Raw genomic sequence first — 14,201 nt, 5'->3', positions numbered from 1 at the left:
GCAGACACCTGGGGATTCAGCAGATAGATCTCTTTTCCCTCTCACCCTCTTTCTCCCTCTCTCCCTCTCACTATCTCTTGTCCCTTCTATCCCTCTCACTCTCTGTTTAACTTGTGACTTTCAAATTAAAAAAAAAAATCTTTTAAAATTGTACCATAAGGTAGTATTTTTTTTTAGTAAATATGATCTTAACCTAGCACTACATTTTGTAAAATATGTGTAAATGCAATCCTGATGTGAAAAGCTTTTGTCTGCAAGAATGCACAACATTTTTTCTTTCTTGAAAAATGAAAGGTATGTGTCTTCTGAAAATGCCATGTCTACAAACTGAAAGTTGTGCCCCAGGGCTACATGTACCAGTTCTCTTGATTTTGTTTTCACAGTTAATGATTTATTCATCAGATTTGGTTTTGCAGAGGAAGAGGGAATGGGCAGCTTTCAATTCTCAATTTTTCAGTCAACTGAACTTGGAGAATCTATCTAGTGGGCCAGTTACTATGATATGTCCAGGAAATGGGAAGATGAACAAGACAGAGCGCTCTTCTTTGAAACTCCATACTGTGTGGGGCCGGTGCTGTGGCATAGCGGGTAAAGCCACTGCCAGCAGTGTTGGCATCCCGTGTGGGCATCGTTTCAAGCCCTGGCTGCTCCATTTTTGATCCAGCTCTCTACTATAGTCTGGGAAAGCAGTAGAAAATGGCGCAAGTCCTTGGGCCCCTGACCCTGCATAGGAGACGGGAAGAAGCTCCTGGCTTCGTATCAGCACAGTTCCGGCCATTGCAGCCAATTGGGGAGTGAACCAGTGGATGGAAGACCTCTCTCTCTCTCTGCCTCTCCTTTTCTCTCTGTGTAACTCGGATTTTCAAATAAATAAATAAATCTTAAAAAATATTAAAAAAAACTTCATATTGTGATAATAATAATATTTGTGATGTGCTTGTAATATGTTAGGTAATGCTATAATTATATTCATATAATGACTCATTTCAACTTCTAAGTAATTTTGGAATCTGACCTTATTTAAGTCAAAAACTGAATCCAGGGGGCTATGCAATTTTTCCAAGGACCAGGAGTTTAGAAGTTTGAATCCAAACAGTCTAGCTTGGGTATTTATTGTTGACTGTCTTGGGGAGAAGCAAATATGCTTTAAGTAATAATAACAATAACAACAGTATTAGTAATAGTTGACACTGAAATAGTTGGAAAGTCATTACTGATCAGATGGGAGAGGTACCTGTATAGTAAAGGAAGTAGAAGTGTGGAAATATACACTGAGACACCATTGAGTATTCAATGGCAGTATATCGGACAACAAAGGCACAATAGGCTAATTCCTTTAGCGACACAATTGGACAAAAATCACATAAGGAAAAATAACCATTTTGAATAGATTTATATCTAGTAATAAAATTGAATCAATACTTAATAATCTTCCCAAAAGGAAGCACAAGGCTCAGATGAATTCAATGGTAATTTCTACCTTATATTTAACAGACACAGCATGTTTATTTTGTACAATCTTTCAGAAAACAGAAGTAGAATGCACACTTATGATGAAGCTGGGATTATCCAGATACCAAAACCAGAGAACACTACAAAAAGAGGAAAGAAAACAGCAAACCAATTTCTCCCATGAGCACACACACACACACACACAAAAGCTCAGTAAAACATTAGCAAATTAAACCCAACAAAATATTTAAAAATTAGATACCATGACATGACCAAATGTAATTTTTTTCAGGTATAGAGGCAAGCTAAACATTTGAAAATCAATTAATGTAATTCATCACATAAAGAAAATCACTTGATTTTATCAACAGATGCAGAAAATGTACTTGACAAAATCCAGAATTTTTCATGATAAAACTCTCAAAAAAACAAAACAGAAGACAGCCTCAACTAGTTTAGGAACATCTACAAAAACCTACTGTTAGCAGAGAACTCAATTTTTAGAATGAGAAGCTTTCCCACTAAGGTCAGGGACTCAGCAAAGTGTCCCAACTCAGTACTTCCATTCAGCATTATCTTGGAAATCTTGGCTAATGAAATATGGCAATAAAAGGAAGAGCAGAACGTATACAGATTGAGGAACAAGAAATAAAACTATTTTTTCACATTTAGCATGATCATAATTATCAAAAAGTCTGTAGGAGCTGACAAAAAACAACCTAGAAATACACAAATAATTAGGAGTCTGATAATTATAAAATTAATATGCAAAACCAATCACTTTATCAGACATCAGAAATGTACTTGAATTTAAATGGAATTTGAATTTAAAAACATACTACCATTTACATTAGCAACCCTCTAAAATAAAATATGTATATATGCATAAAACACATGCAAAATTTATATAAGAAAAACTTCAAAACTCTGGTGAAAGAAATCAATGAACTACATCTATCAATATGCTCCTTATAAGGAACTTACTTCATCTCTAAGGACACACATATAGGTTGAAAGTAAAAGGATGGAATAAGATATCCCCTGCCAATGAAACCCAAAGGAAAGCAGAAGTAGCCGTACTTACAGACAATAGATTTTAAATCAAAAGCAGTAAGAGGAAAGTCTTCTAGGTCACCTGAAATAGCCTGCTGTTTAATGCAGCTGCTCTGGATTATCGGTTTTATTTTCCTTTTTCTTTCTTTTCTTTGTTGTTTTTATCCATTTACTCAGAGAACTGTGATGTGTTAGGTTTTAATGCTAGGGTAACACTGACAGAATGAGTTGTGAAGTTTTTCCTTCTCTCTTAATTTTTGGAAAAGTTTGAAAAGAATTGGTATTGATTCTTTGTCAAATCCTTGATAGAATTCAACACCCAGAACTTTCGGAGCTCAGTTTTTCGATGTTAGTATTTTATTTTTATTTTTCTAAATACATTCTATTAACTTGTACATATTTATTTATAATTCCTATTTCTTTTCTATTTTATTTATATGTATTTATTTGAACAAAGTAACAGAGAAAAAAAGCTCTTCTATCTGATGTTTCACTACCCAAATGTTCAGAGCAGCCAGGGCAGGGCCAGGTTAAAGCCAGGAACCAGCAACTCCATCAGAGTCTCACATGGGTGGTAGGGATCCAAGTGCTTGCACTATCAGCTGGTGATTCCCTTGGTGTGCATTAGCAGGAAGGTGGATTGGAAGCAGAGGTATGACTGAGTATGTGATATGGGATGTGGGCGTCTCAGCATCCTAACATGTTGCACCAAAATGTTCACCACCTATTTTTTCTTGTGTTGGTTTTGGTAATTATGTCTTTCTAGGAATTTATCAGTTTCAGTTAGTTAATCTAATTTATCGACAATTTCTCATAGTGTTCCCTTATAGTTATTTTTATTTCTATGATGTCAATAGTAAAAAATCTTTAATTATTCCTAAGGTTAGTATTTTCATTATATTTAAAAATTTCTCTTGATAATTTAGGTAGGATTTTTGTCAATTTTGTTGCTTCTTTTGTGATTTTGTGTTTTCTTTCATTTTATATTCCCTATTAAATGTGATTGTATTTAATCATTGCGTTTTCCATCTACTTAGCATGGGTTAAATGTATAATTTTTTTGAAATCATATATATATATATACATTCATGTGTTGCACTTTTTTCTCTTTGAACTATGTGTCAAGTATTCAATACACACACCTGACCACCAGCAACAGTATTGAAAGGCAATTTTGTAGCTTCAAGTTTCACATTGAATCCTTAATACCTTCATTTCAATAATCAATTTTGTCACTGTTCCTCCATATCCCTGTTAGCTATTTTCACGAAGATACACTCTCCGACAGGAGAGAAAGACAGAGACAAACAGGCACTCAGTAACTAACTGATAAAAATAGAGGGGCTGGCAATGTGGGGCAGTGGCTTAAGCCTCTGCTTGCAAAGCTGTTATCCCATGTGGGATTGCTGGATAAGTCAAAGCTGATGTGTTTCTGATCCAGCTTCCTGTTAATGTGCCTGGGAAGGCAGCATATGGTGACCCAAGTACTTATACCCATGCCACCCATGTGGGAAAGAGCTAGATGCACTTCCTGGATCCCAGCTTTAGCCTGGCTTAGATTTGGCAGTTGCAGCATGTGGAGAGGGAACCAGTGGTACAAGATCTCTCTTCCTCCTTGTCTCACTCTTTCTTTTGCTCTGCCTTTCAAATAAAGCATTAAAACAAACTTTTTTAAAAAAAGAATAAATGGAATTTTTCAAGTACTCTTATTTCTTTACCAATTTTTTTCTTCTGCTGAAATTATAGGACAAGCTTGGAGCAAAACCAGCACCAATTTTCGCTCCTTGAATCCTGCCAGAAATCTTATGTCGAGCTGCCAAGAATGGACTGACTGGGACTGCCAGTCCTAGTACTTATCCACTTATCTCATTATCCATGTGCAAAGGTTCCCATCAATTTTTCAAAGTATTCTGAAAAATGCTTCAAGGGAAGGGAAGGGACGCACATAACTTTTAGCTTTTTTTTTTTCCGTGATCACAATGGGTGTGTCATTTAAGTAAATTCTCAATTTGAAATTTGCCTCATCTCATAGAATTCAGAGACACTAAGGTTCTCCTCAACCTAGCAGTTTCTTCTTTATCATTAGCATCATTAATTTTCCAGTCCAGTTTTTTTTTTGTCTTTTTTTAGGATGTATCATTTAGGAAAGCTTTGCTATTTTGAAGGAAGCTCTATAAAAGATGCTGATGCTATTTTGGGGTCATAGTTCACAGACAGAAAACTGAAGAGATGAATATAATATTTCCCCAAAATTACAAAGTCATACATAGAATAATTGTGTCTGGTAATACAAAGTTTTCTAGCCTAGCTGCCTAGGATTGTCAGCGATCTACAAAATCAGCATCATCTGGAGCTGTGGAGAAAACCAAGCCTCAAATGCACCAAATCAGAATCTATATATTAACAAGATCTCCAGGCGGTATACATGCAGATTAAATTGTGAAACTCTGGTTTAGGACATGGAGAGTAATTATAGTCATTAGAATCACCTGGAGAGATTTTACTACTCCCACTGCTCCTGTTAAGTACCACAATGCACCAAATCAAATACTCTGAAATGAAACCCACGTGTTATTATTTGTTAAGGTCCTGTTGATTCTAAAATGATTCAATTTTAGAAACCACTCTCCAGAGAATGGTCTTTAAACACAGAAACATGGTTCTTTTACTGCTTGGTTTCCTGTATAAACTGGTTTTCCAGGTTGATAAATCATTAAAATGTCAAGCAATTCTAATATTAAGTGAATCAAAGACCACACTTGAAGAAACAGTATTATCCTGTTTTGTTCCTTGCATTGGATGTGCGGGAATCCTCAAGAAAGGACTAGAAAAGAAATTAAAACATATATAGAGCAGTCTTCTCACATTGAAATCTGAGTTTTATACAAATTGTGCAGCAGTTTGAGTGGAGAGCAACCATTATAATACCCCTTAACTTTGCAGGATATGTTACAATACTCCCAGAGAATGCCTGGAGCCACCAAACCTTACAGCCATTATGTTTTCTTCTACATATACCTACATATTGTAAATTTATAAATTAGGAACAGTAAGAGACCCAATAACTCATAATAAATTATAACACATATTAAATACAGTAATATGTTATGTGAATGTTGTCTTTAATATCTTATTGTACTGTACTCACCCTTCTTTGATGATGCGGGATGAACATACTGACATGGTGAGGTGATGTGAGCAAAAGCTATTGTTATATACCATTAGGCTACTGGTAACCTTCTTGTTATTTGTCAGGACGATCACAGTCACTGAGTCAAGACAAAACAATGCAAGCTGACCGCAGGGGCTATTGAACCAGAACATTGTACTCAGAGGCTATGCGAGAAGCTAACACTAGATTATTTTACTCAGTGCAGTAAAATGTCCTAGATATTATCCTTTCCTGACATTTTATGCCCTACTTATGTACACATATGTTAGCTTTTTAACCATATCATTTATCCAATAGATCAGATATTTTATTCAAGAGCTGCATAAGAAGTATTGATTAGAAATAGAACTAAATATTGATTAGAAATAGTACTAAATATTGATTAGTAATGATCTGAAATTATATCTATATATCCCATTTTTAGTGATTATTGGCTCCTGTTGGTGAATATGATATTCCTACTCACCTAAAGTGTAGCATCTTCCAAGCTTTTTAATTGTTGGATCAAAGAAATCTTTAAATTTTCCCTCCGAAATGCTACAGGAACAATGCAGATATGAAGCTGTAGGAAACAGTCTACCTTGCAACAACAAGAAAGCTGGCACTTACCTGTAGACTAGTAAATGCCAGCTTCTTTACGTGCATTATCTTTTGTCCTAGCATACTTAGTGCCGACTGCTAGTAAGAGGCTAAGCTGGGTATTTGAATCCCAAGCTACACAATTCGAAATCTCGTGCAATTTAAATTAGTCTCACACCCACCAGATGTTCTAATATTGCCTTTGATTAGGAGACTATACTCGGAGACTCTGATGCTTAAACCTAAAACATCTCAGCTGAGAGGAAGCTCAGAGGTAATTGTTAGTGGATCTGATGAGGGTTAACTAGAGAGGGAACCAGCCAAGATCCCCTATTGTGGGTGGGGAACTTCTGGTACGTGAGCAAGGCTGGCAAAATCGTTTGCTCTGGCCCCACCAATGGGTCTTGAAATTCAATAAATCTATAGCAGGTTGATTTTTAATTTGATAATTTTACATGCCCTGTGAATAATTTATAAATACCCAAATGGATTTTGTCAGGAAAAAAACTCTCCACCCTTGCTGGCTAAACTCATTTTCAGGCGCTTCACTAATTACTTGGCTAGACAGGAACCAGCTGGGGAATTTATGGCTTCACCCTCACATCCAGGTGCCTATCCTTGCTGAATAATTATTATGACTGATAGGGAGTTGCTGGTGGGAGGGCAAAACAGAAAGTTACTGAAGACAAGTTTTGCTTTTCCCAAGTTATTATTAAAGTTTTCAAACATACTGAAAATTTAAAGTAACTTAATAATGAACACCTACAAACTTATTACTAAGATTAATATTTTATTATCCTTTTCTATAATATACTTATCCATTTTTCTACATAGTCATTAATCTATTTTGAGACATTTCAAAATAAGTATTTGCAACATAACTGAAAAAGCCTATCACTAATTAATTAGTAGTAGGTTCCTCTAATGTAAAATTTACACACAATGAAATCTACAAGTTACAAATGTATATTCAGTGAGTCTAGAGAAACACAAGCACCTACGTAACCCCAGACTCGACAGAGATGCAGATCTTTATCATCATTCAGAAATCTACTTATGTACTTTCCCATCGCTTCTCGCTTGTGTCACTGAGAAGTAAGTATCTGTCCTCTGACTTTTTCTACATAGAATCATTCTGCCTATTTTGGAAATTTTATAAACAAAATCATACATTATGTATTTTTGGACTTTGTAAATAAGTGCCTTTGAGATCCATCAATGTTGTTATGAATATATTCATGTGTTTTATTTTTATTTACTTTTATTTATTTGAGGCAGAGAGACAGAAAAAGCTCTCATTCATTTACTGATTCTCTCCCCAAATTCCCACAATGTCAGGGAGGAGGCCAGGAATTCAACCAAGTCTCCCAAATGGGTGACAGAGACTTGTCTACTTCAGCCATCAACTGTTGCCTCGCAGGGTGCATGTTAGCAGAAAGCTGGAATTGGGAGTGGAGCTGGGGCTTGATCAGGGTACTTCACCCTGTGAGCATCCAGGAAGTGTCTTCACCTACCCCAAATGCCTGTCCATGAGTATATTTATTTTCAAAACCTTTTTGTGTTGCGTTTTATCAAATGAGTACACTTCGTATTAATTGGCACATGGGCTATATACAGTTAGGGTTATTATGAATGAAGTTATTTTATGAACATTTTTGTACTTAATTTTTATTTTATTTCTCATGGGCAATTCCATAAGAGGAGAATGGCTAGGTCATAGGCTGAGTATATGTTTTGTTTTACAAAAAACGGCATGAAGTTTTTCAAAGTAGCTGTAACATTTTACCTTCCCAGTGTATTTTCCAGTCTCACCAATTCCTAATATTTGATGCTCTTCCTCTCTCCATCTTTCTCTAACATTTTTTTTAAGATTTTATTTTATTTATTTGAAAGACAGAGTTACAGACAGAGGTAGAGACAGAGAGAGGTCTTCCATTCACTGGTTCACTCCCCAGATGGCCACAACGGCCAGAGCTGCGCTGATCGGAAGCCAGGAGCCAGGAGCTTCTTCCGGGTCTCCCACATGGGTGCAGGGGCCCAAGGACTTGGGCCATCCTTCACTGCTTTCCCAGGCCATAAGAGAGAGCTGGATCAGAAGTGGAGCAGCTGGGACTAGAACCGGCACCCATATGGGATGCCAGCGCCTCAGGCCTGGCCATTAATCCACTGCGCCAGCCCCATCTCTAACTTTTATGTTCGCTGTTTGGTGAACATAGTGGTTTCTTGCATGGCTTTATTTTATTTCTCTAATTATTTTTTTTATTTTTTATTTTATTTATTTATTTATTTATTTTTGACAGGCAGAGTGGACAGTGAGAGAGAGAGACAGAGAGAAAGGTCTTCCTTTGCCGTTGGTTCACCCTCCAATGGCCGCCGCGGCCGGCGCGCTGCGGCCGGCGCACCGCGCTGATCCGATGGCAGGAGCCAGGAGCCAGGTGCTTTTCCTGGTCTCCCATGGGGTGCAGGGCCCAAGCACTTGGGGCCATCCTCCACTGCACTCCCTGGCCACAGCAGAGAGCTGGCCTGGAAGGGGCAACCGGGACAGAATCCAGCACCCCGACCGGGACTAGAACCCGGTGTGCCGGCGCCGCTAGGCGGAGGATTAGCCTAGTGAGCAGCGGCGCCGGCCTATTTTATTTCTCTAATTATTAATCATGTTAACCATCGCAATCCCTTTCTAGCCATCCACATTTCTTGTCATAGAAATGACATGCAATGTATACCATGCTTATCAAATGGATGTTTTGTGGATATATTCTCCAAATTTGTGGTTTATTCACTGCATAATTGTGCCTTTTGATAAAAAAAGTTTTAATTTTGATGAAGCCTAAATATCCAATTTTAACAGTTTTTGCCTGTGCCGGTGCCGTGGCTCACTTGGCTAATATTCCGCCTGCAGCACCGGTACCCAGGTTCTAGTCCTGGTTGGGGCACCGGATTCAGTCCCGGTTGCTCCTCTTCCAGTCCAGCTCTCTGCTGTGGCCCAGGAAGGCAGTGGAGGATGGCCCAAGTGCTTGGTCCCTGCACCTGCATGGGAGACCAGGAGGAAGCACCTGGCTCCTGGCTTCGGATCGACGTAGCTCTGGCCGTAGTGGCCATTTTGGGGGTGAAACAACAGAAGGAAGACCTTACTCTCTCTCTCTCTCTCTCTCACTGTCTAACTGCCTGTCAAAAAAAAAAAAAAAAAGAGTTTTTGCCATATATGATCTAATGAAATATGGCTTAACCATGAAATAATGAATATTTTTTTCATAGCTTTCCACTCAAATGTTTCTTATTTTGGATTTAATGTTTAGATGTAAGTCTAGAAAGTATATATTAATGTTCATGTAAGTTGTGAAGTAAAGTCATGGTTTCACTCTGTTATCTAAATATCCATTAACATTTTTTAAATATTTCATTTTAAAATATTGTCCATTAGTTTTCTTTGGAACCTTTGCAGAAAAAGTATAATCCCAAAAATATGAATCTTTTATGGAATATTTTTTCTATTGGTTTATACATTGGCTCTTATGTCAAGAACATACTATGATGAAATCAGAGAGTTTTCACAATTCTATTTTTATTTGTAAACATTAAATTTTTATTAGATATTCTATATCCTTTGCTGGTCCCTATAAGTTCTAGCTTCAGCTTATTGTTTACTGTTGAGGAAAAACTTGCTTTGATTATACCAGGACTATATTCATTTTAAACAAGACAGTTGAAATATTAAAAACATAGGCTATATAATGCATGAAGAATATATATTCACTCATTTACTTTTCTTTTCTAATTTTCTTCATCAATATTTTATAATTACCACTGTAGGAGTCTTAAAAGACTTTGGTTAAAAATATGCCTAAATATATAAATTTTTGAATAAATGAAATTTACTGCTTCTGATTCTTCATTACTAGTATATGAAATAGCTTTCAATAATATTAGCTAATATGATTGTAATAATGTTAAATATCATTGAATAATCTTAAACAATTCAGTTTGTGGTCTGAGAGTGTTTTTCCTTTATGGTTTCTGCAGTCAGTTGTCATACTTACATATTATTTTTCCTTTTTTCCTTATATCTTATTCATTTATTTTTATTTAGTTAAAAAGTTGGGCAATGGAAAAAAAATCTCCCATCCTCTAGTTAATTTCCCAAATACCTGTAAGCAAGATCATAAATACAGGCAGGACTCAATTCCAGGCATTCTCATCTACAATACAGGCTTCCCAAATAATAGTTTAACGCATTGTACTACAATGGCCGCCCCTGTGCTTTTATCTTAATGCACTAAGCGTTCCCCCCAAATTGACTATGTATCATGAAAGTAGATAGATAGACAAATGTCTTTTATATTTACCAAGATAATCGAGTTTAATGTTTATATTCTTGTGGAAAAACATTATATTTTTATTAGAACATTTTCTTCAGTTTTTTAGATCTTTTAAAAATTTATTTGAAAGCAGTGAAATGGAGGGAGGAGAGACAAAGAGATAGAAATCTTGCATCCAGTGGTTCACTCTGCAAATGACCAGAAGGAGCCAGAAATTCCACTCAGGTTTCCCATGTAAGTGACAGAGTTCCAGCGCTTGACCACCTTCTGCTGCTTTCCCAGGTACATCAGCAGGGAGCTGGACAGAAGTGGAGCAGCTGTGACTGCAACCTGCACTCCAATACCGGATGCCAGCGTCACAGGCAGTGGCTTAACCCACTGAGCAGGACAGGGGACCTTCTTTGGCATTTCATATTGGACAATCTGTTCACTACATTCTTTTGTCTGATAGTGTATTATCCCTTAATTCTCAAAGGATATTTTTTTCTGTATTTCAAATTGTCTTGACGATTTTTCCTCACTGTGTCAGTGAATCCACTTCTTATATCTTTTGATTTCCACAGCACCCCCACAATGACATCATCCCTTTACTTTAGCTATTTTAAATATTTTGTGTTCATATTCCATTTTCAGCAGTTTTAATCACGTGTATATAAATTAATCTGCTTTGATTTATTCTGCATTGATTTGCTGAGCTGCTTAAATTTACATATTTTTGCATTTCACCAAATTTTAGGAATTTCACTCATTATGTCCTTAAATTTAGTATTCTTCCCTATTTTGTCCCACCTTTCATATAGAAATATCAAGTAATATCTGCAAAATACTATCTAAATCACTAGAAACATGTTTGTTTTTCTTCCAATAGCTGTTCCTAAATTTCATGGACACTAGAAGTCAGCAAAGATGAAATTACCACACATGAAGCTAAACATAAAAGATCTGTGAATATCAGATTAAAATTCATGAAAATCGTGGAATATCTGTATCCTATCGATAATATTGTTTGGATTTACATTTGTTTTTAGTTTAGTGTTTTTTGTTACAATGTACTAACATGTTGACATTTTTGGCACACTTTAAGGAAAGCAGACACTGGCAATATTTTACTGGGGAGCACAGCATTTTAATTTTCTGCATTTTCATGTGGCTTTATCCACATTATGCATAAAACATTTTAAATGTTATAATTCATATCATCTAGGGAAAAGTTACATCAATTAAAAAGTAGAATTCTTCTCAATAATCTAACGTTATTCTGCCAGAAAAATCATGCCATTAGACTTCCCATCCACTTACACACAGGTTGCTGTAACTGCTATCACTCCAGTCAAAACAATTTTTCAAATAGCTCTTACAGCATTTTATTTTTCTGAAAAGGAATTAGTTTTTATTTATTTGAAAGACAGAGTTACAGAGAGAGGAAAAGGAAAAAGGAGGGGGAGAAAGAAAGAGAAATAGAGAGAGATCTTCCACCCTCTGGTTCACTCCCCAAATGGCCACAATGTCCAGGGCTGGGCCAGGTTGAAGCCAGGAGCCAGGAGTTTCTTCCCGGTCTCCTGAGTGAGTGCAGGGGCCCAAGTACTTGGGCCATCTTCTGCTGCTTTCTCAGATGCAATAGCAGTGAGCCGGATCAGAAGTGGAGCAGCCAGTTCTTCAATGGTGCCCATATGGAATGCCAGTGTCGGTGTCACAAACAGAGGTTTAACTTGCTATGCCACAATGCACTCCTTCCACTACCTTAGGATATGTGAAAGATATTATATTCAAACCATATTTTCACCAAGGCCTTTTAGCTTCTGCAAGGGCTGAGAGCAAGCTTTTTCATTTAAAAATATACTCTGCATGAACCAAACTACTTAATGGAATGCTGTCATCATAAGTAGACTGCTAGCATGAACAAGTGTTTGCTCTATTTCAGGGGAAAATATCATGTTCAATTGGTAGAAGTGTACACAGCTGTGTTTGGGTTCATCAAACATCTCACAGTAAACATCTGAGGTTTGCTAAATTTCAAAATGTGTTTTGCCACATGCATTTCCCTCCCTTTTTAAAGCATAGAGAGAATTTCAAAAGTTGCCATTTCATCTGTTTATCAAAATAGAAGCACAAATAGGCTTCGCTGTCAATAAATTATGTTGAATGGGTTTATGGCTTGTTTTTCTCTTTCATATAACAAGATAGTTCAGAAATAAACAATCCAAAGCCTGAGGAACCAAACATCATTGCCAGGATTTTCATATATCCTGGAATGTGTGCTTCAACATGTTAAATGTTGGCAACTTTGCTTGGGCACCAAATCAAATCACTCTCCTAGTTATATCATATGGCTGCAGCTCTTCAATGTTTAAATTAGTTAAGACTTGTTTTTGTAACCATAATTTCCAGACAGAAAATAGATTATATCTAGAAGGCTATCTTCTAAAACATTAAATTGAACTTTCATGGATCACTGATACAATGCTTTACCTATGTTTCAACTATGACCCTAATTGCTCCCACTTATAATGGAAGAATGTGTGACTTTAGAAACATTACATATTCTCTGATTAAGCTTTCATCATTTTCCTAATTTCCTGCAACTACTGACTAATATGCTAATTACTCAGAAGTTGCTTTTTTTGTTGTTGAGTTTGCTTCAATTTAAATGCCTTTCTAGGTTTCAGGATGCTGTACTATGACTTGCCTAGCTTCTGAAGTTAGACACTTAAGATTTAAAATCTGTTTTTGTCTTCTCTCTTAGTTCCTCACCTATAAATGGGGAATAAATAGGTATCCTTCAGGAATATTATAAAACTGAATGACCTACTCAATATAAAATGCAGTAAAGTTGATGTGAATTAAAAATGAGATAGAAGATAACACTAGTCTCTGTAAGTGTTTCCTGCAACTTAAATTGAAAAGGAAAGTGGTAGGCATTGTGGTGCCACTCAGTTGCCGGCTTCCTATATTACAGTGATTTTGATCAAATTCTATCTCTTTTTCTGATCCAGCTTCCTGCTGGTGGCATGGGAGGTGACAGATGATGGTGCAACTTCTTCGGTTTATGCCACCAATGAGGAGAGATCTGGATAGAGTTCATGGCTCCTGGCTTTGGCCTGACTCAGATATGGATGTTGCAGCTCTTTGAGGAGTGAACAACAGATAAAAGATCTCTTTCTCTCTCTCTCTCTCCCTTCTTTTTCTCTTTCTCTTCTCTCTGTCACTCTGTCTTTCAAATAAATATGTAATAAAACAAAAACAGGTAAATTGAATAGAAAAATCATTTTAAATGAAAGAAAATGAACAAGAATGAGGGTGCCGAAAAGGTCATAAGACATACCAAATTAGAATTGTAGAAGTACAGGGACTGGCGTTGTGGCATTGCAGGTAAAGCCATTGCATGCAGTGCTGGTATCCCATATGGGTGCTGGTTCAAGTCCCATCTGCTGCACTTTCGATCCCGCTCTCTGTTGTGGCCTGGGAAAGCAGTGCAAGATGGCCCAAGTCCTTGGGCCCCTGCCTCTACATGGGAGACCGGGAAGGTGCTCCTGGCTCCTGGTTGTGGCCATCTGGGGAGTGAGCCAACAGATGGAATCATCTGGGGAGTGAACCAGCGGGAGGAAGACCTTTCTCTCTGTCTCTCCTTC

The 14,201-nt window shown here is 37.0% G+C and overlaps 1 long non-coding RNA gene across 3 annotated transcripts in view; it reads right to left on the bottom strand.

The window, feature by feature from the left end:
• The window catches only part of LOC149128041 (uncharacterized), a 61,324-nt gene extending 54,870 nt beyond the window's left edge, over nucleotides 1-6,454 (bottom strand). For 2 of the 3 annotated variants that reach the window (XR_016230250.1, XR_016230251.1), the window contains exon 1: nucleotides 6,144-6,454. This is a non-coding gene — a long non-coding RNA (uncharacterized LOC149128041). The remainder of the gene's footprint in view (nucleotides 1-6,143) is intronic. The other variant, XR_016230249.1, reaches the window with a different exon arrangement.
• Between the last annotated feature and the right edge of the window lie 7,747 nt (nucleotides 6,455-14,201).

Source organism: Oryctolagus cuniculus, chromosome 2 (assembly GCF_051225735.1).
Source record: "Oryctolagus cuniculus isolate XC-2025 breed Fujian yellow rabbit chromosome 2, ASM5122573v1, whole genome shotgun sequence".
In the NCBI taxonomy this organism is placed as follows: Eukaryota; Metazoa; Chordata; class Mammalia; order Lagomorpha; family Leporidae; genus Oryctolagus; species Oryctolagus cuniculus.
This window is presented reverse-complemented; position numbering and strand designations above follow the sequence as displayed.